The 10,196-nt window shown below is 40.7% G+C and overlaps 1 long non-coding RNA gene across 1 annotated transcript; it reads right to left on the bottom strand.

Annotated features, from left to right (window-relative positions):
• Positions 1-283: 283 nt before the first annotated feature.
• LOC142572042 (uncharacterized) lies at positions 284-9,857 on the bottom strand. The gene is made up of 5 exons (XR_012825993.1): positions 9,762-9,857; positions 8,930-9,020; positions 5,993-6,178; positions 4,024-4,185; positions 284-389 (listed from the first exon to the last, which is right to left on the bottom strand). It is a non-coding gene; the product is annotated as an uncharacterized LOC142572042 (long non-coding RNA).
• Between the last annotated feature and the right edge of the window lie 339 nt (positions 9,858-10,196).

Here is a 10,196-nt window from a genome sequence, read left to right as displayed (position 1 = left end):
TGCGTTCGGAATGTGCATACGTGACCCACTGTTTTCAGCAGTCTTGAGCAGAAATGCAATTTGGTCAACGCTCGCACTTCCAGGGTACTTTTGTCCACGATAGTACATCTCCTTTAATGCAAATGTCATGAAGGCAGCTCATAGTCAAAGCAGCAGGTCACCATTGAGAAAATTGTCTTGCCAACACACTGACATGGCTGCAGAGATAAAACACTTTGCACTTTGTGATATGAATGCACTGCATAGCATATATACAAAAAGGTGCAACATTTCAGTCCTCAAGTTCTTAGATCACAGAAGCAACTTTATTTTCTTCAATCACTCGTCTTGCACTTCTTCCTGGTGAAAGTTGTTCTTGACTCCAAACGCTTGCAAGGATAAACTTGCTGCTGTTAGGAGAAACAAATAGTATTCGTGAATATCCATCCTAAAGAAAGTGGCAAAAAAGTATAATCACAGAACACGACAAAGCAGTAACTTCTGTGTTAGAAAAACATGTAAGTAGATCAACATTGTTGGAACAAGGGATGTTGCTGTAGCCAACATTTCGACATAGGTGCTTGTCATTAGGGTAGCAAATGTTTTCCTTGGCTGTGTTGTTTTGGATTGTGCATATCTCACTGGCCCCTAGCCTCATTGGGGGAGAAGTAACTGGTGCATATAATAGGTCAAGAGAAGCCAAAGTGTTAAAATAAAGGAAGGAAGGGTGTGCTTAGCAGTGGTGATTGTGATGGAGCGGGTATGAGCAATGCTGTCAGTACTTGCCAAGAGTAGGGGTGACCAAAACAGAAAACGATGTACACATGTAAGCAGTCATTAATCCAATAGACCCAATCTTCCCAGAAGACAAAATAGGTATCAAGATAAACAGTTTGCACTTTTGGAAAAGGAAAACGAAGAATTAAGGAAAATAAATTTTGTATCAAGATGCATCTGGTTAAGATCACTGCAAATGGTAAATGAAGGCACATTATGAATATATATTTTGTTGAAAGCCAATGACGAAAAGATATATTAACCAAATATTAAAAAATAGGGACATTAAAATTAAACTGGGTATGACCATAAAACAGTAAAGAACAGCCTGTGGAAAAAAATGGGATGGATAATATAACCAGGTGCAAGATTGCAAAACGTCGAACGCTGTTTATATTCATGCTGCTGTTAACGGCTTCAAGTTTCTGTCTTCCTGTGGAACCTTTGTCTTACTTGAACAAGGAAATGGGTCATTTTTTGAACAAGCCAGTTCAAATGCGGTTCAAAGCTTCAGCAGTATTATAATGAAAGAAAATATTATGGTCAGCTCTCCTGGGTGTGCTTTCATTCACCAGTTATTTCCACCAGTGTAAGTTCAAAGTTTAATGGTCTAAATGGACCTTAGCTCCTGGCAAACCATTAGCTGGTCTTTTTTTCAACACAGATGCCTGCACATTATATGTGTTGACAGGAGTGCTAGCGAACTACATTATACTTGTTGCCACAACCAAAGTGAAACTTGGTAACAGTGATTGAACAAAAAAAACAGCATTCCACAATACTGATTCAAGTCATCTGGAAAAGTTGCTTAAGTTAACGTACACCCCCTACTCCTCCAGACACAATTATTCACCACACTGACTCTTATGGTGTCAACCATGCTATTACAACACTAGGCATCAAATGAGGAGAATTAGGGGATAAGAGGGCACAATGCTTTTTGTTAGAACATCAAATGTGCTTTACATAAATGCTACATTCCAACTAACAAAGGAGCAACCGGTTTGTGAGATAGTGACCAATGCATACGAAAGCTAATGACATTCTGTGCAGCAGAATGTTGACGATGAGGTGTTATGCGCACAAGTGTACTCTTTCACACAAAATGACATCCTGCACTCAAACCTTGTGCCAAGATTAGAGTTTTAAAAACACCATAGTGGAAAGCAAAGAGTGCTAAATTTGTTGAAAATTACTAAAAATTATTCGATTATTCATTATCCTTACTGTTCGTTAAAGATTCACAGATTGTTCCCTACGGGTGCTGTAAACAGGCACCCTGCTTTTACAGTGGTAGCAACAATGACCTGTGGCACAGACAAGAATAAATGCTCATGAAGTTTATGCAAGAGTATATCCTACAAATTACACCCCATTTCACATTCCAATATGGTAGAAGAGGAAGACGAAAAAAACTACTTTCTGGTGGAGGATGCATACCGCAGAATAGAAGAAACAAGTGTACCCTAACCATTGCTGCTGCCGATGCCTGTGCACTAACAGTTACATATAATATGGCAGTTACAATTGTTTTTCCACAAGCACTGCAAGCTGCGGCCAGTTTACCAGTACACAGCTGTAATAAATTTAGGGCAAGCTAAAGCTCTCTAATGGATTTATCTCATATGACACAATTGGAATGCAATATTCTGCAAATAAGTGAAGCGCGATGTGCCATCCCATACAATGAAACACCTTTGAAGAATCTGAATCACCACCTGCACTCTTAGGCAAGGTTACACCCTTTGGAGTGCCCCTTCTGCCACACAACAATAATCGTTATCTGCCTTGATGCGTTTCCTTTCTTGAAAACGCCACGCCCGCTACTTTGCTGTCGGGAATGCTATCATGCTGATAACGCGCATGCCGTTCGTTACTGGAAAGCACAGGGCTCGCAGCGTTAAAGAAAGGAAATGCATAAAGGCAGATGACAATTATCGTTGTGTGGAAGAAGGGGCACTTCAAAGGGTGTAACTCTGCCTAAGAGTGTGAGCCGTGAAAAGGGAAAAGAGTGTGTTCTGTGTAACGTAACGCTCCTGTATAACCTAAAGCTTTGGAGAATGCATTTAGTATGAGCTGGGAAGGTTCCTAATTTTAATTGCACACAGTGAAAACCTCCATGCAGTTTTGCAAAACGCAAACCCCCTACCTTTTTGTTGTTCAAACGTAATGACACGCAGGGCCATAACATGTACATTATGGGTTTCGTTCCCAAACAATCAAAGTGAATAGCACCACCCTAAGTGTCATGTGCCTTCTTGTTAGTGTCGAATGCTGCGATCGGCAGAGAAACGGATTTCTGGAGCAATATAAAGTATTAGGTAATGTGATCCCAGTTCTTTCACTGCTGTTTAAGCATTATCGGGTCCTAAAGTAAAAAAACGAGGAATAAATACATGCATATTTTACGTCACAACCCTCATAAGTATTTAGTAGTCTGGATTATAAAGGATTCCAGATTTACAATGCAGGACAGATTTTATTCCACTGAAAGAATGGCATCATGCCAATGATTCTGCATTTGGTGCTATATTTATTTGTATTTAGTTCAGTTGGAATGTGTGTGTATCGTCAGCGATATCGCTTGACATGTTTTATATTGACTGTTTCCTAAATTTAGGCAAATTCGTATTCGCAAATACCCTTGTATGACACCAAGAACTTGCTTAGCAGGAGTATTTCTAACATTTGCAAGATATGAGGCTCTTGAATGCATATCTAAGCCTGGGGTACACGCCGCCCCCTAATCTCATCAGCAAGTTTCTGGAACTCATCTACGAGGTTTCTTACGATGAATGTGAAGTTGCTTGAACGGGAGAAATAGGGATTTTATAACAGGTGAATTATGCAGCATAAGAATGATGTCAGCAAGAAGCAAGCATCAAGAACTATAAAATGAAGACTATAAAATGCAAGAATTATTTGGGATGATTTAAAATTCTGGCATTGGAATGAAATGTCTTTCAATCTATATATAAACTCTGATTATTCACTCTACTACCACTACCTTCATTAGAAACATTCATAATCATTATCCTATCTATGCCACATCATCTTCGCTAATATTCAAGCCTTCATAAGCTGCTTTTTTTTACAGCTAATTCTCTGTGGGAAAGAGGTGTCCGTGTGAAGACCATATCATATACTTATTACCCATTTTTTGATAAATGATAAGGGAAACACTTTACACCAAAAATGCATTGAGCTTGAGCAAGTTCTGCGTTTGATGCTGTTGATTCTTTTTTCCCTTTGCCATCATTGACCCACCTGGTTAGCTAAGTAGACAGAAAAGCTGCAGGAGAAAGGTGGGGGTGCCAAACCAGACTTGTGCCCCAGGGGACCTTTTCACGGTCACTGGAGGAACTGCCTGCGGCCTCGGCATCTTCCTTGAGGGCCATGGCCATGTCTAAGAAACCTTGTCTCCACAGGCTGCACATAGAAAGATAATTTGCTGAGCTAAGTCTTTTTCTTAAAAGAACCCATTTAAGTTGTATTCGTGGCTTTGCACCACAAAACTGACACATGACTGGCCACTCAAGACACTTTATGTGTATTCGCAGGCTTATTCCTTGGAAAAACACTTATGTAGCACACAATGAGTAAGAGTAACAAAAAAGTGTATCAGGAGGCTTTCATATTGCTCTACAACTTTTCATTGACACATTTCATTTAATTATTTGAGATATTTAATAACTAATTAAGAATTATGTAATTAGGCAGAATGCACAATATAATCAGAGTATCTCCAAGCGATGGCAAACATCACCTTCATTTTGTCTAGTTACATCGCATTTACATATTTCTAAATCTTGGTGCATGATAGTTAAGACACCCTCAAAAACAATATTAAAATTTTCATAATCATCTCTTGCGTGTTATTGGTGGCTATGGCTGCTTCAAAGTTATTCTTTCAGTATGGTACAAGCAGTTTTGAAGTGAAATTGTTTTGCATCGAGGGCATGTAATCTAGACAATCAAGCAAAAGGTCAAGTTGTGTTCACTATTCAGATGTTTAACTAAGAAGCTGCAGGAAAAGGAAACAGGACACAACACCTAATCAACAATGCAAAATTTGAAAATTTAAACTGAACAAGAAACCAGTTTTTGAAAACACAGAAAAAAAAGCCAGAAGCTTACATCGAATACACCCTTGCTATGTACTCCAAGTGAAGTTGTTACCGCAATGCTTGGGCACCATATGAACGTAACAATCAACAACTTCGAGCAGAATATTAACACCACTAAATGAACTGGCCTTTGAAGATTCTTGATCTGAAATCCTCAACGACTTGTTCTGGCATTTAATCTGTCAAGCTCAATCTGTATTCTCAAAAGCTGGCTCTCGGCCATAATTTCTCTAAACGCAACATCAGCTTAAATCTCAAGATAGGGTTGACCTCTAAATAAAGTGGATAATGCATGGCAAACATCATGAACTCTCTTACATGTTAACCAGAGGGTTCACTCATGCAGCCATGAAATTGTGATGCAGACACGATATATTGAAGCTGGTTTTGTGAAGTGTTTCATGCTTCCAAGGCTTCTTCAGTTGTGAAAGCTGTCTCCATTAGCTAAATAACCGATGAGAATAAAAAAAGTACTTCAACATGCTCACAATATGTTGGCCATTTGCAAGTAAACAGCAGCCTTTTTGGGCGCCCAGGTTGCCTGGTGCAAATCTACTATGCCACAGTACTTGCGTTACCCAGTACCAGCCACTTTAAAATGCAATGTGTTCAGAGCCCTTTCCCTCTGTTTGTCTGCTTTGGAAACAGTTTAACATGTGTTCAGTAGGCGTCGAGAAAGGGGACAGAAAACACTGTGCACCACTGATTTCTAACATGTTTCGCTGGATGCAGCACACCGCACCGGATGCAGGTGAAGCCAGTGGAAATGCGATGTCATGCAGTCGCTTGTCCTGGAAGCAGGGCATATGGTGGACTAACTAGTGCGTGCGATCAGATAATATTGCTGCCGAAAAACTTTTCTTTGTGGTTTTTCACATTTTAGGAGGTCTCTACATGTCTGGTAAGCACTTTTATGACAATCTGAACCCGTATACGATAGTGTTCTCTTACATCAAGTTTTTTCTGATTTACCAGTGTTTCCATTGCAAGCCACTTATGTTAGCGACACTGTAGACACTACAATGGAAAAATTCTGGACACCTCGAAACACTGCTTGGGTAGGTTATGGCACATCAGGCAGGCATGTTAGGGGAAGAAATGCCACACACCCGTGCAACAAAGTGCTGCCGCAAAGTTGTGAAGCACCAACTTCCGGGACAAGGCCAGCTTCAGTCGAGGGCGCTCGATGTGCTGTTCATCCCCTGTAGTAGAGATCAGTGGCGTGTACCCTTTTATACTGGCTGTCTTTTCTGGTCGGAACCTTGGCAACAGCTTCCACCATACTTTTTTTGAACCTGCAACATGTGCAGAGAAAGTCGCATCACTATGCGTTGATTGTCTCGCTTTATTGTGCTACACATTCTATCAAATCATTAAAAAATACAGTTCACACATTTTTACTACTGTATATAGACAGTCTAGTTGCTATACACGCGAAACATTACCATTCCTCTGACAGAATGCAACAATAGAAGCGTACACTGTAAAGCTACACTAAAATTTAAATTGATGTGACACCGTATGAGCATACAGTATGCTTACTGTATGCTCTAGCCCTGTGTCAAGTAAAAGTTAATTGTCAATCATTTATGGTGTATTTCTACTTATTCTGGGTCATCAAACTGTACAATCAATGTTCCATTTTTACACATTGTTGGCTTTTGATTGCCTATGTGATCCGTTTCCTACTTACGCATGCAGTAATCCCACTGTAATAAGGAAAAAGAGAATAGGAAATGCCGTGATAATCTTCCACATTTGATGAGGGCAGGAGCAATGGCCAATAGCATGTGGTTGAAGCTACGTAAATACTCAGTTTTCACACAGCTTAATTATTCAGCAAGTAATAAAGAGCTATCCTGTGCACCTCTGCATGACCAATAAAATCTGACTACTTGACACTGCACTAAGGCTGCCGCTTGGTACTGTTCGGCAGTTCAGCTTTGGTTTTCTGATATACAGAACTGTTTAGGTACCAGTAGTTTACTTTGCGATAAAATGGAGCTTGGAGCACTGGTCAGTCATTTGCACATAAATAATGCGACAGCAAATATAACACAAGGATAGGAATATGGGTCTCTTGGAAAAAGTACATACACATTATGATTATAATGTGATGTGATGCCACAATGAAACAGAAAGCAACGCATAGAAGTGGACAGCGCTTCCATGCCACCAAGGTTATTGGACAGACAGTACTTCAGAAGTGCCCGCAACACAATGTGTTGGCGGGCTAGTTGGTGTGAATCCATAAATACTTTGTTAAGCGCAAAACAATGGACACAAGAAAGACGACCAGCACAAGGCGGTACACTCAACTGACATCACTTTATTGCGTCGCTCCTTTATAAATAGTAGAATCTAGAAGAACATGCGCAGTGAGCACCATGTGCAGAGACCACCAACAACCAATCACAAGAGTGTACTCATGCGACGGGATCCACAAAACCATATTGAGCACTGCACAAGGTTAAAGAAGGCACACTAATGCACTGTGACCCCAATGACCGTATGAAGAAAGCTTCCGATAACTCTCGGGCGGTGGTATCACAGCACTTTTTCAAAATCGAAGTATCACGAAACATGGCTTTGCACTTCCATATTTTACAATGTTGAGCCAAATGGGAACCTGTGCCTGTTGGTATGGATCGCTTAGGTTTGCAATGTTTCGTGATGCTATGATTTTGAAAAAGAGCCGTGATACCTCCGCCAGAGAGTTATCGGAAGTTTTCTTCATACAGTCATTGGGGTCACAGTGCATTAGTGTGCTTTCTTTAACCTCGTACAGTGCTCAATATGTTTTTTTTGGATTCTGTCGCATGAGTGTGCTTTTTTGATCAGATGTTGGTGGTTGCTGCACATGGGTGTTCACAGCGCATGTTCTTATAGATTCTGCTGTCTACAAAGGAGGGACGCAATAAAGTGATGTCAGTTGAGAGTAGCACCTTGTTCTGTCGTCTTTCTTGTGTTCGTTGTTTTGAGCTAAAAAAGCAATGATGTATTCCTTGTGTGTTTGAAGACAGCTCCACACGCAGTAGCGTATCCAGTATTGCTGCCCAGTGGTTTAGCTCGCCGCAGTTTGAAGTGCCACAAAACATAAGGAGAGAAACCTGCATTATAGTCTTGTTGCAAACAAGAATATAACGTGAAGTGCATTCTGAGGCCAGAAACTATAAAAAAAAAATTTCATGATGCACTGCTGTGCAGGGTTTTATAGCAAAGTCAAATACATTTAGTGTAAATATCACACTATGATGGTGCACAATGGTGGTAATCTGTAATAATATAAAAGGTGCCTTAATGTTACAACAAAAGCTGACATTACTTAATAATAGCCCTGTAAAATTTAGCATGCAGGGGCACCGCTTGGTTAAACAATAGTGATGTATTGTCTATGTACACAAGTATTACCCACGCATTTATGCCATTGTCTAAATGGCATAAATGAATGGGTAATACTTGTATACATAGATATTACATCTCTATTGTTTAACCAAGTGGGTAAACTATGTCTGCCTGACAAAAGATTAGAATTAAACCATAAATTATATATATTCACCCTAACAGTAACACCTCATTTGAACTTCACAGTAAGTAGACGCCTGTTGATGCCAGCCTCCCCCAATGCTAAACTGTGCTGCATGCTCTACAGAGAAATTATAGTGGTATCACTCAACTCTGAAGCAATTCAGGACTGCAGCACTGTAGAAGACATCTACAAATGTCCCATTTCATGTATAACAGCCTGAATTGCTTGCACATCTTACCAAGTGCAAATTAAAATTTCTTCTTGTTTAGCATTTTTGCCTGCTAGACCACAATCCAATGTCATCAATATATTAACATATTACCTCAAAGAACCTAATTTGGCTTATAGATTAACACCTTTGCATACTGCCACAGCTGCACTCTGTCATATGCGTTGCAATCATAAAGGAGTGCTGGTCCACCAGCACTCCAATGTCACTAACAGTGATCACCTACACAGCTAAGTAAACGGTCATGATTCAGGTGGCAAATAGCTGAGAGAAAAAAAATCCACTCACCTTGAGAGCTACAATACTGCGATAACTTGAGAGAGATGGACCCATTGCAGGCAGCAGAACTCTTCTCAGCTCCAGCACAACAGCAACTTGCCTTTCAGTAAAAGAAAAGGATTGATTAGTAATGATAAGTTACCTTGTTTTTGCTGAGTACCAATACAATCTGACTTTCATGCATATCCACTCTCCGCTTTAGTAACACAACTGAATTACTCGTCAAATAAAAGAGTCTATGATGATACCATTCGCTTCTCTTGTAGGTCCAAATTTTTTCGCACTGATACCCCGTTTACTGCTTGCTTACTGACACGAATGCCTTGACTGCCCAGACATCATTCGAAGGAACACGTCTTGCTGCACCGCAAAAAGTTGCACCAAGGAAACACAGCAGAGCAAAGAACTTTTTTTTCTGGTCACAATTAAAACGTGCACCCAAGCAAGAAAGTAACGATCACAGGTAGTGAGCGACTGCTATTGCCTCGAACATTTATTTCCGTATTTTAACAGAAGTTCTTGTATCGGATACAGTATACTCTCAAGCCAATACAAGCGTCTATACAAGAGCTCAACTGAACGCAGTTTTATTCTACGCTTTTAACGCGAGTGAACAAAAGGCTAGAAGTACCTCACGGAAATTGCGATCGAGCCAATCGCGCTACGACTGGAATCGATCTGAAAAGATAGGGTGATCCCTTTCCCCATTCATGCGTCATTTTTGCCCTAAGACGTTGCATAGTGGTCTTTTGAAACAATATTTCTGTTCGCGACACCCGCTTACCACACATCATTTTAACACCTACGTTATGCAAACCAAATAAGATTAAAATGGGCTTACCTCATGAGCAAGTTACGAGCGCGCGTAGACTGTTGAACACCCGTTGAGAGCAAGCAGGCTATCCGTGTCCAAGCGCATACGTGCACCTAAACACAGGACAACTTCTTCGATGCCGCAGCGTGCAGAGTTTTGTAAACGAAGTGAAAGACATCCAGCGCAAATATCTCCGCGCGATGACGGCAAATGACGAGCGCACAAGCGTACACGACACAGCGACAAATTCGGAACTTTGCCAATTCGAACGTGCCGACACCCAAACAGCGTAACCATCCATCGTTTCTGTTCTTCGCTCCCGATGCGTCAATCTCTCTTCCTTGGGGTCTTGCTCCACTCTTGAGTACAAATCAAGAGATATTTACGGCGAATTAACAACACTTACAACACGACTCGAAAAATGCCGGCTGACTACACACGTGCAGCTCCGTCCGCCACACC

Source organism: Dermacentor variabilis, chromosome 2 (genome assembly GCF_050947875.1).
Source record: "Dermacentor variabilis isolate Ectoservices chromosome 2, ASM5094787v1, whole genome shotgun sequence".
NCBI lineage: Eukaryota > Metazoa > Arthropoda > Arachnida > Ixodida > Ixodidae > Dermacentor > Dermacentor variabilis.
Note: the sequence above shows the minus strand (reverse complement) of the source record. Positions and strands in the feature narration are given on the sequence as shown.